Below are 21,515 nucleotides of genomic sequence, written 5' to 3'. Positions count from 1 at the left end.
TATTTACCAGTAAGATTATGTGTTCTCTTTTTTTTTCTTATTTTTTTTACTGCTTCAAATGTCCCTGCATTGACATTTTTCTGCTTACTTCCATATGCACTTGCTTATCCCGTGCTTAGCTCAGTGGGCTCATGCTCGTGCAGTTTCCCTGCATGGAAGCAAGACGGTGACTGCACAGAAGTCATTTTCTAATGAATGACAGCTACAAAGGAAGAGAGAAGTAGACCAATCCTGCCTCTCCTTTGAAAATTACAGTTTTCCCATTTTCTCAAAGCCCTGCGCATACTTGTACTCACAAGACTCCATGAAGTTTCTAGGTCAGTAGGCTCCTGATTATGATTAGCTTGAATGACACGTTTAAGTGCCAATCTCCCCTCTCTCATGGGAAACAACCAGTTCAAACATAATTCTGAACCCACTCTAGTACCTTTAAATCTTTGTTTAACAAAAAGCGAGGAAGAGGGGTGGGCAGAAAGTTGCCAGCCCACCTCAGAACTTCTACTATATTTCTAGGTAAGCAAAATCTAAAAAGCCTTCGTGGATGTTCTCAGAGAGATGAAAACCCATTGGTAACAAACCCTCTAGATTTAAGCAGCAAAAGAGTTGAACAAAAGGGACAGAATGCAAATTTTCAGCAGTTTTTGTTGTTGTTGTTACAAATTTTAGCTTTCAGCTTTTAAACATGTACTTACAATGTCCTTATAGCTGTAAATAACTCCAACACAGGGCTACAACAAGGGAAAGGCCATGGATAATGCCACCTTTCTCCCTCAGAAGATACTAAACTCTTCAAGGCTATTACCTGACAAAGCCTAAAACCCTCTTACATTACATTAAATAACAGCCCTCCAATTTACCAGTGGGAAAAGTGAGATACAGGGCAGTTAAGAGACTTCTCAGGGTCCCTCCACAAATCTGTGCCTCTAAGGTACAATTCCTTGTCTGTTGTGGAATTTAACTCCTAAACGAGACCGTACCTGAACATTGTCCCCGAGCACTTCGTAACGGGATGCGAATGGCCCGCTTCCTACACAGAGGACCACTCTTTGGTGCTGTGTTAATGAAGGTTATTAACTCACACTGACATAAGGTGCTTGCTGGGTTTCTATCGCTGCCCTCGTGACTACAGCTAAGTGTGCTCACGGTTCAACTTTGGGAACGGCTGCCCCTACTGGATTTCCTGCCCACGGTCCATCTCCTGTGCAAGACATCAGGAAGCTGATCTTTAAAAAGTCCACATGAAATGACTTTAATAATGTCAAAACCACCACAATTACACATGTTTGGAAGGAGACAATCAGGGGCTATGGTTAAAAAAATTACACTACTAAAAAGTTATTTTCCTTTCAAATATCTTAGCAAGTTCGTTAATACCTTCTGCTGCTGGTGAAATGATCCCCCATTAACATTTCAATTTATTATTGCTGTTCTATTAATGAGACCACAAAAAATGGAAATGAGGCCTATAAATATGCTAAGAGTTAAAGTCAGGAATCGTAACAGTGTGTGCACTTTATGAGTAATATTTCAGTACCACCAGCATTCAAAACAGCAAGGAAGTGTGGCTCTGCAGCATAAGCATCTGGCTTAACAAACAACCCCCCCCAAAAAAAAAACAAACGAACAAAAAACCACCATAATTTCTGAAACTGTGAGCTAAAATCTCAGTAGAGCCAACTCAACCCCTGCTGCAGCAGATGGGTGAACTCCGTGCCGCTCACTGTTAAACTGCGTTTGGGGAAGGACTTTCTCAGTGAAGGTCACTGGGACTGCTAAACCTGAAAGCAAATGCTGCAGGAGGAAGGATTTGTCCCTGCGTCCTGTGATTAAAAGCCCTCCCTCCATGCTAATGTCTAGTTACTGCTGGGGGAACTGAGCCTCTCGAGAGCATCTCAGGCCCACCAGGAAAAAGGGCAGGCTACAGACAGAGAACACCAGCCCGGGGAGCCACATTAAGAGTCATTTAAGGAATATGCTTAATGCCAGGTAGCCGTTTGGATCCATCAGGCTCCCACAGTCCCTCTGGTGATCTGTTCCCCAGCTAGCAGTGGATATTCGCCATGGGTCAAGACAAATTCCTTATGCAAATGGCATTACTGCAACTTGCATTTTCAATTATTAATATTTTGCTTCTTGTCTTCCCAACTTCTTCAGAAAAGGAGGAAAGCAGCAGCTTGTTCCCCTGGGAACAAAACCACAGAATACGGTGCCTCGCTGAGCCATGAAAGGAATGGTCCCTTCAGCACAGGGATGTCATATCATGCTAGCAACATTTTTGTTTCTGCGTTTTATTTCTCTCCGGTGATTAGAAATGATCGACCCTACCCCGTTCTCCGTGCATAGCTGACGGCACCAGGCTTATGCTAAAGGAAATGTGTAGTCACACTTCCACGAGCAGTATCATCTTGCAAGGAACAAACTTATAATTATTGCATTGATTTTATAATTTATTTTCCAGGAAGCTCAGATTTCCTGACAGGGATTGGCTTTGTGCTGAGGTCCCACTCCATCAGCCAGCGGCACGCCGCTCCCCGCACAGCTTTTAAGCATTAACAGAAGAAATGATCTAAATTAGCCAGTTTGCCATGGCAGTAATAGCAGGTTGGGGAAGAAGAAAAAAATTAAAAAAAAAAAACACAACAGACACCCTCAGATAAAATAAAATGAAAACATAAAAAGCAAACAATTTAATGAGAGGACAGACTATTTCAGTAAGTCTAGTTATTTGATAAGCAGACTGCCACCGTCAGCCTTTTATCATCTGCGAAAATGCATGATGGATCTTCCCTGTTTACTTACAATTTCCAACCTTCCCCTTCTGATCAACATTAGCATATTTGCTCCAGCGCCTGTAATGACACCAACTGCTAGCAAACCACCCCGATGCCACCTTTCAGGGACAGTCAGCACTGACAAGCCCGGCGTGGCTCAGCGGCACATACATATGGCACGCAGACTGGGTGGTTCGAGGCTGTTAAATGTTCTTCCTCTTCTGAGCTCGCCTAAAGGGAAGGAAAACGGCTCCTGCTGCGAGTGAACGTACATAAAGCTGTAACAAACATTTAATTTTAGCTGATCGGAAAGAGAATTAGTGTCTGCATTCTGCACTGCCAGCTCCGACTGCAGCTGCTCCAACGAGGTGGCTTTGGAGGGTTATTAATTCCCATATTAATGGTCAGCCTCCTTGTCATTATTGAAACACAAGCTCCCGAGTGTGTTTCAGTTGTTTCAGTCTTTCTTTCCCACATCTCTTTCAATTCTTCCATTATAAGCAGATAAAGTCATTATTTGTCTGAAAAGGACCTCAGTCCACACATGCTTACTATACTTTATCTGGCTTTATGATTCAGCTACACAGTTTTTCTTCTGTGTAAACAAAACAAAGCTTGTTTCAATTAAAAAAAAAAAAAAAGAAATAATTAAAAATGTACAGCAAGTTCCAGGGAAACTGCCGAAATGGCTACTGCATGTGTGCATTGTTTGTGCTAAAGCAGTTAGCAGCCACGGGAGGGAAAGCCTCAGATACGATTTTTAAACTAGGCTCGTGAACAACATTTCACTCTCCATCAGAGCAGGTTTGAATGGATTGTGCCTCCACCACACTTTGAGAGGGCAACGCTGCCAGATGTCATGAATCTCAATCAATTTATGCAAAACAGGAGGCATCATATCACATCATGCCTACCTGACACAGCCTCTCGTTCTGTCCCTTGGCTGAGGTTTAGGTACGAGGCTCAGGGGTACTACTGGAACAACCCCAGGTGAACGCCGTGGAGATTTGATTCCCCTTGAACTGGAGCAAAGCAGAAGCTATTCCATCAAAATCGGCTCTTCAGCACTCAAGTTCAGCTCGTTTATGCTGGCTAAGGATCTAACTCCACTACCTACAGATTGAACGATGCTAAGGAAGGACTATTTTTATACGCTTTACCAAATATAAAACATGTGATTGACACATAGGCTGAGAATCATCTCACCCTACTTTATTCACCTGCAAGCTGGGCTAGGCAGTGAGGCACTTGGTACGTCAGCGGGCTGAGAGCAGCACTGCCAAAGGTTGGAGCATACAAGGAGCTCGACCAGCCCCTCGCCTTGGGATGAACTGTCCTGGCTTTGGAGCAAAGGTAGATGTTATTCACACTTCACTGCACCACTTCCAGTGCATTTTGCTGAAGATTTTGAGAGTTAATAAGCTGCCTGCTTCTCTTTCAGGCTTCAACAGTGTCAAGGCTGTATAGAGAGAGGTGTATGGAAACAGTATCTGATCTAAAGCTAGAAACAAAAGAGCTTATTTCCCCTGATCTGGTGAAGAATCCAGTAAGCCTCTTGGGCACAGAGTTGAAACCAAAGTAAGGACGGTTAAAACCCTTCCTGGAATTGCAGGATCAGGAAGAAAGCAAGAACCGAGGGGAAAAGGAGTTGTTAAATAGAGTGTACTCGAGGAGAGCTTTAATCAGAGGCGCGGTGCGTGGCTGCTTGGCAGGCACCCGGTGCTCGCTAGCAGGGGATAAGGGGAGCTGGGGTAGTGAGGGTGGGGAGCCGCGACTTGGCTGCTCCTCTTCTTGACTCAGCTGGGGCTGCCTTTCCACCCCCGGGCACTTCTTTTCCCCACCTGTGAAGCGGTGATAACTCCTTAGGGATAAAGCATAGCAGGTGAGAGCTGAGCGCTGTCCGGACAGGAGGCTGCATCCACAGTGTCTTCAGGCACAGCACCCCAGGGAAATCGGGGGGTCCTGCCAGAGGGTTTGAGGACAGAACCCAAAGGGACAGAACCCAAAGCTGTGGGATGAAGCCCGTGTAAGGAGGAGATGACCACGTGCCGTGCCCTTCACCCATCTCCTGAGCGGTGCAAAGCAATTCCCCAGTTTCTTGTTCCAAGGCGAAGCTCAGACATATTGCTCCTTTACAAATACAGACATTTCATCAGGGGACATCAAAAGATGTTGTGCCTTCGCTTTGCCCTTCGTAACTAACAAAGGCATCCCACAAAATAAACAAAATCCCTTCTTTTGTGTTATCCACAAACATGCCACGTCCACCAGCAGCCAGGCTCCAGTCTAGTGAACGTCCTCTCCTCCCTCCCAGCTCCTCTCCCTTTTCCCACCTGGGGAATTCAGCTGCTTGCAGAAAAACTCAAAAAGCTTAAGAAAAAGTATAAAAATCTTGGCTTGCATGACCCAGAAATAACAGCAAAAAGTGAAACCGTATGCCTTGCCCCCAGTGGCTCTGGGACTTGGAGCCAAACCAAGGCCAGGAGAAGGGATTATTGCTCTTTGTTAGCCATAAATAAATAAATAAGGGGCCACTCCCTCTTGCCCTTCGGGATATGATTTCTGAGGAAGGAGAAATTCCCCACGGAGTTGATTATGTGTAGATGGGAAGCGTGCCCCCCAGGGAAACGCAGTGGGGGCAGCCCTTCCCCGTGGTGATTTCTTCCTTGCCTTTCTGTCACTTCTTTATTCATTTTGCAAGCCCCCCTCCCCTGCGCTGTGCAGTCAGGGAAGCCGCACAAAGGATCGCGCAGGTAGCTCTGAGTCCAGCCACTCGAAGCTACACGGCATCTCCGCGCCTATATAAACGATCAGTGTGTGGCCTGGGTTTCATTTGCAACTGTAAATGAAACAGGCCTACAACTGTGTTCATAATCCTCCTTAATTGAATTTCTGTGACAAAACCCAGACAAAATTATTGCCCTCCAGTTAACAGTTTGCGCGAAGTAGCCAAGGGTTCCTGGGAAGCTTTAAAACAAATGCAGGACAAAACTGGATAGCACAAAGCACTTACGTGGTGTCGGTACCGCTTCTTTGAACGGGAGGAGGTTTAAATGAAAGAATCAGGTCGTTTTAATACGAGGGACAGCCTAGGGATTCAATAAAGGCCGAAAAAGTGAGAATGAAATCAGGGTGGAAGAGCTTGGACACAGCCCAGCAGATGCTGCTGCCGAATCCTGGGCCTTTGGAAAGGGCAGCATCACTCCCAGCTCCGTGCAGCTGATCGGAGATTCTCCCAAATCCAGAGGGGTTTGAAGCACCCATTTGGCCTGTGTGCAAGTTCACACTCCACTGGACGGGGCATCTCCTTTAAAATCGTCTACTTTATCATTTCCCTCAGCTCCACTGTCAGTTGTACGGTCAATACACACAGCGTTACCAGCGACGTCAGGCTGCTGGTGCAGTGCCCACGCGTATTTTGAAGATGTGAGAACCGCTGCTAAATGGAAGCGGGGACGCAGAAAGGGCACTGCCCTGAAGGCTGCTCCCACTGCTTGCGGAAGATGAGAATTAAAGGCGCTCGCATTACCGAAAATGAGTGTTTGTTGTTCTTTCAGATGATACAGATGTTTCCTTGAAGGACTGGGCAAAGCTCGTGTGAACGGAGATGCCTGTTTGCAAGAGCCAACTGCATGTGTCATAGGCCACACGGACAGGCACTCTTTTTTTACCCCAAAGTGCCATCTTTTAGTCACTGTATAGTCTGGTAATAAAGCAAACCAGCAAAGTTACGAGGGGCTAAAGCAGAGCCTTGGTGCCTCCACTTGTGCAGTGCCAAGGGAAGCAGGGAAAACCATGTCATCCCCAGGCCTGGTTACACCCCGCGAGCTCCCCGAAGTTAACATCCTTTGCAATTTCTGCAGCAGGCAAGGCTGGGAGGCAGCGGGGAGGCTGAGGTAATGGAAAGAGAAATCCTCCAACTCCTCAGTGTGCGCCCCTGTCCCGTGGTCACCCAGCGCTCCCAAGGCAGGGTTGTAATGTAAATGGAGGGGTACAGCAGGCTGGAGGGGCCTCATGCCAAATTCCCTCCCATTTAATTACTTAGGACAGAGGTAAAATACCCTGAGAGGTAATTAAAGGAGCAATACTGCTCAGACAAAGGCAGGCAGAGACCAGACCTCATTTCCACAGACCTCCACGCCGTTATGGGACGGCGTGCCCCTGTCCCCAGCCTCACTCACAAGGCAAAGCCAGCACGATGAGGGGCTGCAGGGGGGTTCAGGAGATGTTTCCTCTCCCAGGGACGCAGTGGGATAACACCCAGGTGCTCCCGCCTTCCTCAGCGCCTCTGCTGCTCCACAAGCTTCAGCGGCTGCATTAACACCTGGTTTTGAGAGATTGCTCATTAGCCCCTGGGTCCTGTGCCACTTTAAGCAACCTTTTAAGAACACCTTTTCATAGCTTGCGTGCTCTGTTTTTCCTCAGGCCACAAGTGAACTGCACCAAACGGCAGCAGGGGCAAGGCGAGACGGAAATAACCAGATGCATGTGCACACACACAGCCCCCCAGCACGGCTGGGGCCAGGAAAAGGAACAAGGGGATAAATTCAGCCCAGCACTTTGCCACCGGTGGCAAAGGAAAGAAAGGGGAACATTTAAAAGGGTGATGAAATGTTTCAAGAAAAAGCAATATATTTTTATGCACTTGTAAAATCCACGGGCAATGACTTCTCCGGTTAATTGGTTTCATCTTATTAAACTAAAGCCTATTTGTAAAATCCAGACATATTCAAGCAGAAGTCCAATTCCTGCACCAAAAGCCAATACAGCATTTCGAAGAAGAAAATTAAGCAATGCAAACCAGTTCCCATTAGTTTGAAAGCCCAGCACTTACTGCGCAGAGGAGAAATGGAACGGAGCGCTTGGCTTTTCTAAAATGCACTTTGCAAAAATCACGTTGCCCATTTACCCCAAAACTGCAGCCTCCTTTTTCCCCATCCCTGCGAAAAACGATAACTGTTTTGGCCCAATTACGCAGTGATTTATAAAGCAGCCTCCTGCTATCTCTCCCTGCACTTGTCACGTTCAATTTCTTCCCCCTTATTAGACCACTCTCCCTCTCATTAAATAGTCCCTCTGTCTAACTTGCCAAAGAACTGCCAATGGGCCCCTCATTTTACAGAAGAATAGACCCAGCTTTACCAAGGGGAAAGGGCCCCTAATGTGCCATGGACACAGCACAGTGAAGCATGGTAATTTGCCCGTGGTAATGATGCTACTTCACAATGATTGGGAAAACAAAAATCTTTAATAGCCAAATGACACCCCATCCTTCTGCACCCTGTTGAACTCAAAAACCAGGGGAAGCAAAACTCAATGTCCCTTAAGAGATGAGCTAAAAGTGCCTACATCATCCTTTTTTCTTATTTTTCCGAATGCCTCATCTGTGTGGAATCACTGCAATGGGTGGTTTGGTGCTGGGAGCAGGACAGAAATAAAACAAGCCAAGGACTTCAAAATGTTTCAACACTTTAAAAGCAAGGGATACTCGGGGAAAAATATGAAAGACCATATATGTAAACAGTTTTGAATACACTATGAACATGCAGGATTCCCAGCCCACAAATATTCCGCTCTGCAGAAAAGATTTGTGCAAAATACCACTGAAAGTTGTACTACTTATTTTCTCTTTCTTTGGGTAAAAAGGAAGTCTGTGTTGTGGCAAGGACAGAGGGGCAGTCTGCATGCGCCATGGCTTATTTCTGAGGATGCTCCAATTCAGCAAAGCGCTGAGCTCTTGAGTGCCAAATCAATCCTGAGAAAAGCTTTCATCCTCAGTCCTCATCAGAAGCTTTTCACTTCTTACAGTTGGGTTCCCCAGGCTGCCTGGGTCGGCAAAACACTGATTGCTTTGGCCAGCCAACGTCTGGTTGCTCCAAAAAGTCAATCTTCAAATACAGCACATTAAGCCACTCAGTGGGAGAAATTCTGCTCTCATATTTGGCCAAACACAGCAGGCAGAGCTGCGCCGACTTTGATGACATTATTTGGTGGGCACCAGAAGGAAGGAGGAATCATAAGCCATCATATGGTGCACGTTTGGTAATCTTTTGGCACCGCTGAAAGGTTGGGGAATAGACTTAAACACAGGCTTATGAAAAAGGATAGACCAATATAATTTACAGTATTGCTCATATTAGTCAACATCAGGTTTCTTTGATAGTTTCCAAGGGCAGAGAGTGTAATTTGTCAGAAGTTGGCCAGTTGCAGTTTTGTAAATTTTGTAGCTGCCTGATTGGCACACTTCACGCTCTTCTTGTCCAAAACTTTTCCTTCTGCTACAGCTGCAGAGAACAGGAGCAGGACTTGAATTCAGCAGGCTCCAACAAGGCCAAGTTGCTGAGAAACAAGAACCAAGCCCTTTCATTGCCACACTTGTCCAGGAGTTCTTCAATTCATGATGTTCAACTCTTAACAAACCCCGAGACAAATCTCTTACTGCAATTAAGCAATAGCTTCTGCTTTAGAGCATCTGGTGGTCTTTTTAAAGATTATTCACTGCAGAGTTCATCAGTTGATTGCCTTATTGTCTTATGAAATTAAGTGCCTGCCACAGTAAAAGTTTGGCAACCCGTGTTGAAAATAAGCACCCGAAGACTCTCTAAATACCTGTTTATTCAATCTAGAGTAGCACTCGAGGGAAGTACTAAAACCTTTGAGAGAAATGCCACACACCACGTTAAAAATTCCCCCAAATGTTGTATTCTTAAGCCTTTCTTTACTTTCTTTACTTTATGTGTCTGCTTCAATTAAAAAATGTTCTAAAATCCCCTAGGATGCGTGTTCCAATGGCTGACTCAACATTTCCTTTGCAGTGAACATGGCTACAGTGCTGGCCGTGGAACTTTGGGAGGGACGTAAACAAATCAGCATTTTCATGTCCCTTAAGGACCAAACGATTTAGTGTAATTTTAAACCTTAACATTTTCCGGATGAATAATTTTGTTACGTTTCATCTTCAGCTCCGCAGACCTTGCCAAGCGGAGACCGTAATACTTAGCAGCTATTTATCAGCAAACCCATGGGTGACTTTTCGGAGGCCTGATATTAGAGACCTGTCCAGGCCATCTCCCTCTGAAACTTGGCTCCTCAAGGAGCCAAGGACAGGTTCCCAGCTGTGACCCAGCACAGGTGATTTCCCAGGCCTCATGCAAAGCTTCTTGAGAGTGTGAAAAGGGCACGTTGCATTCCAGAGGCTGAGAGCAAAATAAACCTTCCTGTTTGGGAGAAAATTCAGGCCTGAAGCAGAACTGGCAGAGACGCTCTTCTGGACACTGCACTTCTTAAATGGGCCCGGGCGTGAAACCTAGAGAGCTCTCATTGCTGGTAATGACCATCCATCCCCTCATCCTGCCAGCACCACCCGCTCCTTTGGGGTAGCAGAAGCAGTAGAAGCAAAGACAGGGAGGGGACAGAGCAGGTACACAGAGTCACAGGCACCCTTTATTGTGGTCAGGTAGATCCCGGTGCTTCAAAGCTCTGCGCCATTCAGCGAGTACGTCAACAGTGGCTTGTTGGCACAGCGATGGCCTCCTCTGCACAAGCAACCACAGTGACACAACAGGGTGTGAGCAGAAGAGCTGGAGGATCTGGCACAGCACAGTTTCATTTCCTGGTCTATCCCTTGATATCAAGCTCCTCGTGCAAACACTAATGCTCATGCAGAGAGCTGCTAACTCCATTCAGCCTGGTGGAGTTGGTTCAAGGCACTTGCCTTAGCAATGTAAGTTACATCTACAGTTTCCCCTCTAGGTTTTGCAAGATGAGTGCATAGGTACAATCATTACACTCATTAATTCTAAAATAGTGGTATTTGTTTTGCCTGCTGCTTGCCAGGCAGATATAGCCACCAGGGTGTGAAGCTATTAAGTGCAAACCACAGTTCCTATCACTTTGTTTTGTTCTTCACTCTCCTTTTACTGAGCATTTTCCTTGAGTTCTTTCTCTTTTGATCTACTTGAGAAAAATGGCCTCCTTTATTGATTAAATTACAAATTCCAGTGGCTGGTGATTGAGTTATATGATAACACCTGCCGAAAGCCATCAACTACAATTGAAATAAAAGGAAAAATTAGCACTCTCTTTATTACAAATGGTTTGGATGTTGAGTAGCTGACTGAATTAAATGGAGATTGAGCAGATCTGAGAGAACTGATTAGGGAAAACAATGCAGGATTCAGGAAAGCGCTACCAAAATTCACAGCTCACTAATTCACCTAAGGAAAATATGGGAACAGTTGAGGAAGAGACAGAAATTGCACTGTTTTCAAACATCCAGGAATTCAATCCAGGAATTGCACAAAAGCTTCCCTCTGTGATAAGACTCCTCAGATACCCAACTCTGACACCAGGTGACTGATGGCCAACAATTACATGATCAGGGCAGCAGCCTCCATTTCATTCATTCAGCTTCTAATAGGCCTTTTTAATTAGTGCTATCACAAGCAAAATAAGGTTTTTGGCCTTTGTTCTGTGCCTGGGAACCAACTCCATGCCAGCTTTTGGTAACGTATCATTGCATTTTATTCACTGCTCATCTACTCTAATGAGGTATTTTTATTTTTGTCTACTTGTGGCATTTCCAGCAATACAGACAGATGTCTTGGGCTTTCTTCCTGCAGATTAAACAACCATTATAGGAATTCTTAAATAAGACAACATTAAGCTCATAAAGCAAAGTGTCTAAAATGGCACTATCCATTTTGGAACCATGTCCTCCTCTTCCAGCCACTTCCTTGCAAGCTCATTGCAAGGTAGAGTCTAGCAAAGTTTAGCAAAGATCCAGAAACAGTATAAACACAGCTGTTAAAGAAGGGTTGCAAACATCATATTATATACTTACAGCCTCTGCATTACTGAAGTATCATATTCGAAGTCACGCACCAGGGAAAATCCTTAGTAACCTGTGGAAACATCAGAAAGCAAGTCTTCAATGGATATTTCCAATTATGTCTTCTGATGGGGAAAATAATTTAATTTCAAATTTTGACATGATTTTAGAAACAAAATGTAACAAACATGTTATTTAAATTTAACCACGGAGTAATGTAAAAATTTTCCTTAATGCCCATCTGAAGTTTGTTTCAAAACTTGCTTCAGCTGCAATCCTCTTTCTTCATGTTTGCTTTCTGCAAAAATCTGAACCTACAGATTTGCTAGCAGCAAATGTTTGTAAAACAATAAATATTTCAACACACTCAATCTAACCTACAAACTGTGCAGCCCTGCCTGCACACTACTGACCACTTCATCCTCCCAGGAGAGCCAAGGAATCCTCTTGTCCCAGTTTCCAAGGGGAAAATGCACCAGTGAGAAATGCAGGCTGTGAGCACACACCTCCTTCCCCACTGCAGCGTTCTGCGTGGGGAGATTACTGTCTCCACCACTCATCTACTCGCCTTATCACTCACCCCTGCCTGAGCTTATTGCATGCTCCGTTCTGTCAGCAGAACTACTCACCGATGTAGTCAGAGATCCAGATTAGTAAAGACCTATTTAAACCATTCAAGTCAATCCATGAGCTGCAGCCAGATGAAGAGGTGTGAATGCTGCCTACACATTTTGCCCCAGGTCTCACAGCAAGCCTGGCAGGGCAGACAGTGAGCATGCTAGCTGTGAGCAATATCCCTGCTCTTTGAAACATTGAGGGTGCTGATCCCACAGCAAAGCACAAAATGAACAAATCTGCTCAAGAAACTCACATCTCAGAGGTTATCTTCATTATTTCCACCCATCTGTCTGGTCCAAAACCCTCAATTCCATCTTAACCCCGTGAAAGTAAAGAGGCAAAAATTATATCAAAGTATGCTAAATTCTAGATTGTTCTCTAATAAGAGATCTTTTAGCTCAGCATCGTGGCAGCTCCCCAAAGCTTACCCTGTGCCTGAACTCTTGGTGCTAAGCTCTGTGCAGCCCTTGGACGCAGCTGTCCCTGCCCCCTGGAACTTCCAGGCAAGAGATCAAGGAGCTGAACATGTAGGCAGGGAAAAGACAGAGACAGCAAAACTCAGAGGATGTCTCTGCACAATGGCTTGTGAGCACAGATCCCACTCAGCCAGTAAGAAATGACTCACTGTGAATAGACTCTGACCCTGCTACCTATTATGCTCGACAGCCGATCTCACTGAAATCATTTATCCAGATATTTACATGGCTTCCATCACAGCAATGTCTGAGCATTCACAAACCAGATGGGTTTATCCTCACCGTGCTCCTGAGAAGGAGCACATGCTATTAGCTCTACATCACACACAAGGAGCGGAGGCTCTAAAAAGACAAAATGGTTTTTCCAGGGAAACTAAAATCTGATGTGCCAAAACCTTGTGTCATAGCAGAGGGCTCCTGGGGCCAAGGTGTCACGCTCAGGGACAGGCCATAGGCAGACCTGTCACCACCCTGGTAAATCACACTTGAACAATGGTTTGTACGTAGTGTGATTCTTACAAAAAGGAAGAAGAAAAAAGAAAAGGAAAAATCATAATTATAGCAACATCTGAAAAATGCATACCTGCAGTAAGAGAAGAACCAGTCACCCAGTTCACCAAGAGGACTGCAGCAATTGTTTTCTATGAGGAGTCTCATTCACCACATTTTTCTAATCCAGAAAATGCTCCTGCAGTCCCTTCTTGAAACATTTTAAGACTGTGACCCATGTATGCACCCTTATCTATTTCCTTCCCTCTCCTGTTGGTCTTTCCCTGTGGAAGCAGTCACAGGACAGGGCTGAAGATGGGAAAGTTTCCACAGCTTCTGCCAGGGCTGAATCCTGAAGGTGGGAAATCCATGGGAACACCAGGGATCACCTCACAAAAAGATTCAGCCCTCATTACCAGTTTTCTCTTACTCTTTAAAATGACAACAGTGGTGATGCTTTTTTTTGGTGATATCTCTGGTGGCAGATCAGAGCCCAAAATACCAGGTTGTAAGAAAGTAAGATGCACCTGTGAGCTCAAACCCCCTGGACTGGCAGTCTCTTCTAAAATGTAAGACACTGGACAGCAGAAACCCTTGGGTTTGATCACCAGCAGGATTTTTGGGCTACAAACTGCCAAACGCTAAGCATAACAGCTCCCTTCTGGCCAGAGAATAGAGGATCCCCTACACTCACCTTTGATCTGCCAGAAACTGAGCCTTCTCCTGAAATTACTTGTCAGACGTTTGAATTCCCTCTCAGGTTACAGCACGAAGCCATTCCTACCTCTCCATTAAAGCAGTCGATAGACAGGATTGTCTTAAACTTTTGGGACTCTGGAAGTTCATTTCACGTTAATTTGGGCCAGGCTGGCACCTCAGGGCCGCGGCCGCCATTTTGTCCCCCGGCCATGCCAGCGCGCTGCCTTCCCCTGGCCCTGCAGGACACGGGCCCAACACCGCTCACAGACACCCCAAAAACCTTCACGTTCTGTGACACTGGAGGTGGAGCTGTGCCAGAGCCACCACAGGAGCTGAATCTCTTCCCTCCCGTAACGTGTTTAAGGCGGGGAGGTGTTGTTGCCCTTTTGCAGCCCGACAAAGCCCAGTATGGCGGGTGGATTAAACACCTCGCCCGAGGTCCCTGGGTACACGCACATCTGCACTGCGAACCGATCCCAAACTGCCTCTAACCCAGTCTACTGCCCTTCCCTCCAGCCCAGCCTAATTCTCCGAATTTCATGATTCAAAGCTCTATTTAAAGCCCCCGCAGCTATGGGTGTGTGCAGGAAATTAAGGCTGAGCCAAAAAAAAAAAAAAAAAAAAGTTTGAATTTAACAGCTCTGGTTGGGATTTTCCTTACGGTCTTGGTAATGATGAAACATGGAGCTGGTGGGGGTTAATGTGAAATGGAAAAAAAGCTGTTGGGTCTCATTTGGGCAATGATGTAAACCACCAAGAAGACAGAGCAGAGACACTGATGTCTCCTCCTTCCCTATGAACCCACCTCCTAAATTGGCCCAGTGGTGGCCACCCAGCCTAGCACTGCTTCCCCAGCTTGCCACTGGCTTACCAGCACGGGCTGCTATGAAGGAGGCAGAAATAAATCCAGAACAGTGATCTAACATCTCCTGCAGCCTCCCAGCATAAGGGAAGTGGCCAGGCACAGTTACCCATGGAAATAGAGGGCAGCAAGGACATCCAACAAGGCTCAGAGACGCACAGCCATGGTGTGCTAGTCAAACCTTGCTAAGCTTTTCAGGGGAGCTTTATTATTGTGGGTGATATTGCTTGCCCTAGATCTGGTGAGCAGAACGGGGTTGTTCTCTGTAATCCTTCAGAGGCTGCTTATAAATCAGGGAACACTTCACCTCTGGACACATGGCACCAACAGATAATAATGTAAATGGTCCAATGTTTTATCGTTAGTAGGCAGTTGCTTAGCTTACGGTAGATAAAAATGAGGTCAGGAACTCTGGTCCTGAGCCCAAAGTTAGAAGAGCCTCAGTCTGGGGGCATCTGGATCACCCTGGCCTTTACAACACCGTGCACACAGTCCATGTGTCACAGCACCCCGTAGGATAGAGCTGCAGAGGTGGCAGTGGGACGTACCAACCCTGCCCTTATTCAGCTGCACAGAGCTGCAGGAGGAGCTGTTCTCTTGTAGAGCTGTATGTGCAGCATTTGTCCCCAAAACCCCAGTGCTTCATCACCAAGCATTAAGCATCCAACCTGCAGCACAGCAGGGCAGGAATGGAGACGAAAATGGCAGCAGTGAGCAGCACCCTGCCCCATCCCCATCCTGACACACTGCAGCCAGCAGCACAGATGAGGAGAGAGGATGGTGCTTATTCCAGCAGGATGCCAGGGTCTGTCTGTCCTACCCAATGTAACCGGGAAGGGGAGGGAGAAAGATCCTCCTCCCTCTGGTGCTGCTCTGCCTCCCCGCAGGCACCTCCGCCTCCCAGACCGCACTGAAGTCACCGTGACTTTTAGGAAACAGCAACAGCAGCAACCTGATTGCTGAGAAACTAATCTTGAAGGCATCAACTCCTAAGCACACACAGGAAATAAAATCTGCTTCCATACGAGCCTTTCCACGTTTCTCAGGCATCCGAGGGATGTCCTTTATAAATCATGAGATAAGAGCAGACTTGTTTTCCAGACTGCGTATCTGCATGGTTCCTTAGATACCACCAAAAGCCTAAAGGCAGGCCTTGGCATCTCATCCCTTCTTATAAGCTCTTTCAGAAAGTTAGAGCTGACTTTGACACTAACATGATGAGAAATGGGGAGTATCTGTGCCATTCTGGGGACTATGCCAAACCCTCTATTAGCACCCCCCACCTTGCTAAAAACAAAACAAAGCAAAAAAAAAAAAAAAAACCCTCCTGTTTGCTACTGATTAGGCAGCCGAATTAAAACTGATGAAGTGATTGGACAGGATCCAAAGCTGTTTATCTGCACATAAATCACAGACATGCTTTACTCAGCCAGTATGGATTTACTGAGCTAGGGGAAAGACCTCTTATTCTGCATGCTGATTATTACAGCAATTAAAATATCAATGAAACAAACATTTCGGGGAGAAAGCTGTTAGGGGCTCCCGGAGAAATAATTCCATTAAATATGAATTCAAACAAGTTCCCAATTAAAAAAAAATTAAAAAGAAATAAACAAACAAACAAGAGGAAGTTTTAGTAGACAGTTTGTTTCTTCTAGTTAAGTGTATGACGCGAGAAGAATCAAATCCTAAAGGAGGAAAGTTGCACATTAACTAGCTGGACATGCCAAAGGAGATTAAAAAGGAAGGCTGATACATATTTTATGATCACAAGGGAATAAAAAAAAATTTAAGAGATGCACTGTCAAACCAGACACAGTGTTAATAGCTAAAGTATATGGCAGTAAGAACTGCTGTTCCCATAGCTATTAATGTAAACTGAAAATTGGGAGCAGGCTGCAGCAAAAGAAAATAAATCACACTTTTTTTTTTTTTCCCAGTTTGAAAATATGTGTCAAATAAATCCCACCCCCAGCATTCACTCTCTGCATCCCAGCCCCGCAACAGCAAGACAAGGGCTGTCATTTCAGCAAGCCACAACTTCCAGGCATGTGAGACAAGTGACAATTTCTTACTATTAATCATGGCTAGTTTATTTACACATTTTTTCTACTTATCAGAATCATTTGCCTGGAGATCATCTCCCCCTTCCCCTTGGAGTCCTGAGAAACTATTTAACATGGGAAGTGGCTAAGGGGGGCAAAGAGGGGAGAGTGTCATGTAGCCAAGTTACACATCCCAGCTGGAATTTGGGATGATGTCTTGCAGTTCTGACTCCTCCAGCCAAGTTTCATACAGGAAGCACGAGTGCGCCAAGGCGCAGTGAAATGCACTGGAGCCAACAAATAGCACTTGACTCCATTAACACGCTTCTGCCGTGGATCCCAGCACGAAACCCTTAGTCACCTTGCAACGTTTGCTCGTGAGGTAGCCAGCGACTTGCACAAGGAAAAGGTTCAGCAGCCAAGAGGATCCTGTGACGAAGCCTTACGGAGGCAGAGCGAGCACGGGGGACGTGTGAAGGCAGAGCCCTTCCAGGAGAGGCAAATGCTGCTCAGTTTTAAGTCTCCAAGGAAGGTCATGGTGTCACCAGTGAGGTAAAGGGCAAATGGTTGTGAGGAGCACCACCAGCCCCAGGCAGAAATCCTCTCCTGGCAAGCCCGTGATGGGTGAGGGGGTAGCAGAGGGGGACAGGCATCCCTGTTTGTTCACACAGTTTTCACCCATACACACCAATCTGTTCCAGCTGTGCTGCAAAAGAGGAATTTGTCACCAAGCATCTGTCAAAAGGGGATCTTTCCACGACCCTGGTTTTGTCTTCAGTGCTGTATTATTTATCTTTTTTTTTTTTTCCCCGGTTACCCACCACAAACACACAGTGCAGATCCTCTCCTGCTCAGCACACCTCGTGCCCCAGCTCCCCCCAAGCCTCACTGTAACAAGAAAGCAGCTTCACGTTTGATTAAATCCTCTTACACGATTAGGAAAAAGTTTCAAAAATTCTTAGTTTAAAATTTTGTAATACATGCGTTACAACTCTGATGGTTACTTTAATAAGCTATTAGTAGCAAAAATAGCTTCAGCCAGCACAGAAATACCTCCGTTTTTGTGCTGAAGTTAGAGATAACTTTTGAGGAAAGTAGTTGACAAATTATTTGACAAATTTTCAACTACTTTGGAACCATCAAGATGAAAGGCTCTATATAAATGTGTATGTTTTTTATGTATATATATAAAACACTTTTACTGGACTGTTGATAAAAGCCTGAGCTACAAAGGAACTCTTTCCCCCAGCTGAGAAAAGGCAAGCTGCTAGACAAATCAGCTCAATCTCTGCCTTTCAAACAATATAAAGCAGTATAACTTTCAGGAGCAACACCTCATCTGATTTTTTTCCAGCCTGCCTATCAGGAATCAAGCAGTAAGTAAACATTTGAAAAGTGTTCCTCTGAGAGCAAAGGTTTAGATTTGAGTCACAGTATCCATTGAAAAGAAAAATTGCTTCTGTGCATTGGGACAGTGCCTTCCCTTCTGAAAACTTTATAAAAAGAATAAATGGAGATAATCTTTTTACAGGGTATAGCCCATATGGAAATTCATTATTGCTTCCCTTTTAAAAAAAGTCAAGATAGTTCAGAAAGCAAGAATGGGGTCACTATTAAAAAAAAAAAAAGCGCAGATTTCTTAATGACTTTATCCAGTAAAAGTGTGCTTAAAAAGTTTTATCATGGCCTAAAATTAAGCTCCTGTTGATGGGAATGTGAGATAAATAAAAGAGGGAAAGACACAGTAAATCCCTAAATCGCTAAGAGTATTTAATGTAGAAGTGGGGGTATACATGCCCAGAGATTACTGATTGAATATGGTGAGGATCCATTCTTCCCCTAGCACAAAACGCTCACTAGAGCAACCTGAGCGCTGCTGCTCCCTGAAGACTGCGTTAGTGCCTGTCAGCCCAGCTCAATCACTGCTAGGGAGGCACAGCTGAAAGGAATCCTTGTTCCTGATTTACCAAAGCAGAATTGAACCTCCAGAGGTTCGCTCACCTGAGTGATTGGGAAGGTTTTACAGCAAGTCAGTGGCACAGCTGGGGGGAAGAGAGGAACCCCGACTTACGGGCCAGTCTCACCCCCAGATGCTACCCACCACTGTTGGCCATTTTTCTACTGGAGCCAGGCACTTCTCACTCCTGCCTGTTGCACACGCAGCCAGCAGTGTTTATTTAAGGCTGTCTCCACGAGCATGCATGCGTACCTAGGAGGTCACAGAGGCTGGCTGGAGATATGGGCTGAAGACAATTAGGTCTACATTCTGCTTCCAACAGGTGTGCGCCTACATACACGCACACTCTTTCCTTTGTTGGATTTACACTGGAGGTGAAAATTTGATCGTAAAAGGCCTACGCCAAGCCTACAGCTGCCTGGAAGTTATTTTCTGTTGTAGCTGCCTCTCGCCCGCATTCGGTTTGATTACCTCGGGTAAGCGTGGCGGGCACCTGAGGACAGAGCACAATCTCGCACCGTATGTGTGCTGTGATACTGAGACAAAGCAACCGAAGTCATGGAGCCAGACAGAGCGCCCTGGGTGGTCACACCGAGCAGCACACTCCTCTCTAACACTGATTAATTTGGGTGATTGGATGAGTCAAAGACTCAGAGGGAGCTTTAGTTCATTACTTCTTTTGTCTTTAGCTATTCCAAGAGAAATTGGAAGGGATGGAGGATCTTTTTAGCATATAGTCAAGACTCTCATTAGCAATGAAAATATGAATATGAAAAGAGTTCAAGGGGAGACAGGAGACAGCTGCAAACATCTCTGGTCAAAGAAAATGCCTATTGCTTCTCCAAAGGGTACAGCTGCTGAGCACCAGTCAGAACAATGAGGACCAGAGACGTGCAACCCGCTGAGCAAAGGTTTGCTCGTTGTGCTGTTCCTAAAGCAGCCCCCAGATGCTGTAAGTAGATTTGCCCACAGCACTTCTGACATGACTCTCTTCTGTCAGTAAAGGTTGATATATTGGCACAGCTGCTCTTTTCGTTTTGCCAGGTCCATTAAAAAGAGGTGTGAGGTAACTGAGCTTGTCCCGTTTGTCTCTGAGCGCCCCGTGTCTGGGGGACAGGTAACGGGGCTTGCGCTGTCCCAGCACCAGCAGCTCCAGGCCAACAACCCCAGGCTTGCAGCAGCCATGCCACAGGGCACAGCACTGGAAGCCCAAGTGGATTTTAAGATCAAAGTCACAGGGCTTCTAGGATCCCCAATATGCAGTCAAGCAGCTCTAAATTAAGACAGCAGTGGGCTTTTCAGAGTGGGCTTTCTGGGGATTACTGAACACCCCTCCGTGGACAGTTCTCTGCAAATGGAACCATCAGATTGTGGCTCCTTCATGCCTCCTCTTTCTCAGAGGACTCCCAGGCTGCTGTTTCCCCTGGAGCAACTTTTTGTGGACTTACATGCCTTTGCCCTTTCCAAAGGGAAATGAATCACCAAGATGGGACCAAGTTGGTTATCCTGGCAAATTCTGTGTTGGGTCCATCATTCTACAAAAACAGAGGGAACCGTTTTATTCCTCTGTTAAAATCAAAAATCCATTTTCTGTAAGGAAATTTAAAATTTTTGGTTTGTTTTGTTCCAGGCAGAAGCTCCAACTTCTCCAAAGTGGACACTTTCCCTGGTTTCAGACAGCACAAACTGGGCACAAACGGTAAATAGCACATTCTTGTAATGCTACAGTGGAAAAGCAATATTGCAAAGCTAACCCTTTGCAATGCTATTTACTTTCTCTGGGATACATTCTAGGAGCAAACTAATCAGGTTCCATTCATCGCTCCCCTGCCCGCAGTGCAATCACATGCACCTCTACTGAGTGAATGCAAAATGAAGGGATCTGTTTAACAACAAATTCTGGCTAAACACACCAACAGCATTATTCTGTATTTGAACTGGTATAACTAGGGGCTGGATTTGACCTACCTTGCTAATGTACTACTTTCCTACCACTAAACAGCATCTGCAAAAGCTGCATCACCTCCCTGCACTGCAGCAGACATATATACATGTTTTGTATCCAAATGATTGCCGAAATCTACCTACTTTACAGGCTGAAATACAAGATCCCTGCTCCCAACAGTCAGGGGAGAAAGTCCCATTGAGTCCAATGATGACAGTGTTAAGAGAGCCCTGAGGCATTTGGAAAACCCTTTATCTAATGTCTGTGATCCTTTGCCTTCTTTGCTGCATGACACATCCTGTCCTCACTGGAGCAGGAGAAACAGAAGGATCAGAGACCAAAACTCCTCACAGTGAGCAACCTGAAAACATCATGTTTCAGCACACGAGACGTGTATCACTCCATCACTAACTCACCAGCCCAGAGGCCAAGTCCCAGACAAACGTTGCGGCAGCAATCCAAGCTCAGAGTCCCAGAAGGTAAGCCCTTCAAGAATTAGTGATGTAAACACTCCCTCTCAGAGGCAGTCCCACTGCAGTCTTCTCTGAACCCCTTGGACTCTGCAAGCTTCCTTCTCTGGCATGCCTCTTTGGCCTTCTTCCTTCTATTTTTCTCATAAACTCGTTTGCAGATGATTTATCTAAAAAAAAAAAAAAAAAAATCCTTTGTTAATATTGAAGTGTGCCTGAATTTGGCCAATACACTAATGATGTTATAAAGTCCCCTTTGAGGAAGGTTCTCTGATTCTGTCAGGCCCTTCCTCTCTCCTGAGTTATGGGACCTTGGGAAAATAGCCCATGGCCCTCATGGTCAGCATCTCCTC

At 45.5% G+C, this 21,515-nt stretch overlaps 1 protein-coding gene across 2 annotated transcripts in view; it reads right to left on the bottom strand.

The window, feature by feature from the left end:
- Nucleotides 1–21,515, bottom strand: part of SEMA5B (semaphorin 5B) — a 260,389-nt gene that overhangs the window by 169,284 nt on the left and 69,590 nt on the right. For both annotated transcript variants that reach the window (XM_084289290.1, XM_084289291.1), the window contains exons 2-3: nt 21,109–21,332; nt 11,614–11,674 (exon numbers count right to left, since the gene is read on the bottom strand). The gene's annotated coding sequence lies outside the window, so the exon portion shown is untranslated. The remainder of the gene's footprint in view (nt 1–11,613; nt 11,675–21,108; nt 21,333–21,515) is intronic.

Source organism: Netta rufina (assembly GCF_964035555.1).
Source record: "Netta rufina genome assembly, chromosome: 6".
NCBI lineage: Eukaryota > Metazoa > Chordata > Aves > Anseriformes > Anatidae > Netta > Netta rufina.
This window is presented reverse-complemented; position numbering and strand designations above follow the sequence as displayed.